Source organism: Penaeus vannamei, chromosome 5 (assembly GCF_042767895.1).
Source record: "Penaeus vannamei isolate JL-2024 chromosome 5, ASM4276789v1, whole genome shotgun sequence".
Classification (NCBI taxonomy): Eukaryota; Metazoa; Arthropoda; class Malacostraca; order Decapoda; family Penaeidae; genus Penaeus; species Penaeus vannamei.
Genome location: NC_091553.1, coordinates 15,418,421 through 15,420,920, shown reverse-complemented (window position 1 = coordinate 15,420,920; position 2,500 = coordinate 15,418,421).

Below are 2,500 nucleotides of genomic sequence, written 5' to 3'. Positions count from 1 at the left end.
TGAAACAGCTGTTTTGGGCTGCGCTGATCAGGAAGGTCTACCGTGTGGAGCTTCCTGCATAGGCTATGCAGCCTACATTAGAAAGGTATCTATTTTGAGTTGAGCTTACTTATTTCCGGGGACCCTCTCGCGCGTCCCAGATGTCGCTGATCAATAACTATTTCCATTTTGATGTCTGCAAATATATTCAAGGGGCAATTAGTGTTCTGGACTTTGAATAAAGTGGGATATCATAGCATTCGGAATGAAGGCTTATCAGACCATGTTGTATGATCGTCTCACTGTACTTTTATATACTTTATTTTCCCCGGCTTGTCGTGCATAAGCTATTTGTTTGACATTGGAAGAATCATAACTGAATTTCTCTTGGAAAATTGATATCTCTCTGGATCGCCTTGAGTTGGTCTTGGCCACTCTGTCCCCAGTTTTGAGCAAATCCATATGTCTTGTAAATATATAGAGGTCCCTAGATGCTTAATGTATTGGTATCTTTTCTAGAAAATTTAGTCTACATGCTATTAAAGCAATCAGGTTTTGATGGCATGTTGAAACCATTTTCCTCGCTTGCTCGCCAAACAATCTTGGTGAGTGTTTTTTTTTGTTTGTATTAAATCCTGGCAGCCCAGCTCCTCCTTGTATTTGTTCCCATGCCCTGGTTACTTACTCTCTTATGACTGGACTGGTGTTGCATGAGGGCCTTTATCCAGCCTTTCCATAGCAGGTCTCCCACGAAGATGAATCCATCTGAGGAGCTGCACTGTGCCTTTATGTAAATGAATTCACGGATCCTTGTCTGACAACGTTGCTAGCGGTTTACTCCTTTCGCTCGCCTTTTCTGGGTCAGCCCTGAGATTCGCCAGAGATATTTCTCCTTTCCCCACATTCCTGGTGCCCCTTCAGTGGCTCGGATTTCGCTCCTCCTCTTAATTTTGCATTGGTACTCTGACACGGGAGTTGGGGTATATCAGTGGACTAAAAGCCAGAGGCGCAACTGGAAGGTCCTTGTTAAAATCATACACGAGACAAATCATCTTGTATGATATTCTTAGGTGTGTTACATAGCGACACTTTGAAAAGGTTCTTTGGAGATCACTTAAGAATTTCCCTGCGAGTGCGCCACCACCCTCGAGGACTTTCCACGTTGTGCGGTAGTTCCTCTCGGCTTCAGCGTCCTCGCCGCGTGCTTCGTCTGCAGGTGCGTCTCTTGCGGCCTCGCCCCGTCTGGTCTCTGTCTGGAAATAGTTCTGCTGCTACTACGACTCCTGCTTTTACTAGTACCACCACCCTCACCACCATAACTACTACTGTTAATACGACTCCTGCTGTTACTACTACTGCTTTTACTACTACTACTACCACCACGAGCACAACTACTACTGCTAGTACTAATACTACTAGTACTACTGCCGCCACCACCACCACCGGTACAAATGCTAATAGGAATAGCCGTCATCTACGTGCCAAGCATCATCTTATGCAAATGTAATTCCTCTAAAGCCATGCAAGGCAAACATACCATTTCCTTTTTTTTATGAAATCTACAAAATAGTTCTATCTATCTATCAAACAACACTCTGTTGCAGCACGCTTTCCCGTCATGAAAGCCGATTTTGATTTTCTTCATCTTAGCGTATTATTTTAATGCCAAAAATGGTACAGAAGTAGAAGGTTGCAATATAATCTTTTATATATTTCGCAACAATAGTCGGTCTCTTTCAGTTAACACTCACTCTTTCTGTCGGATTGTATGTGTGTGTTTCTCTCTCTCTCTCTCTCTCTCTCTCTCTCTCTCTCTCTCTCTCTCTCTCTCTCTCTCTCTCTCTCTCTCTCTCTCTCTCTCTCTCTCTCTCTCTCTTTCTCTCTCTCTTTCTCTCTCCCCTCCCCTGTGGAATTTAGAATAGACCTTCAAATATGCAAAGACGATCACGAGGTAAGAGTGATATATATTGATGCATCTCTTCCACATGTTATTCTTCACCGGGAATATATTTTTTTGATATGATGATCTGCCGCTGATCGTTCAGACTAAACTACATTTATAGGCCATAACGGGTTTATTCTTATACATAAAGGTGACCATTCGACACAAGTAACATACTGTCGTGGCGAATTCTGGTATCAATTTCAGAAAATTGTAATAAAAATGATGGTATTCGGAGTATAACGTAACGCGACCGCAAAGTGTTCGTAAATTGTGACACACCATCTAAGAGGCGAAAGTGGTGCCGGTCATTACGAAGGCACGGGAAACATTTAGATTTATTTCTTTGGTGATTTGTCACGGTCGGTGAGGCTATATCTAAATAACCGGGTGTGGGCAAGATATTTTTTTTGTTTCCGTAATATTAGATATATTTCTAGAGTGTGTGATAAAGAAATGAAAAAGTACAAAAAAAGGTGAAAAGTACACTCGAAAATATAAATCTATTGGAATAAAAACTTTTCCATTAGATGTAAATGATAATGATATTGGTAATGATAATAGCAATGATAATAATAC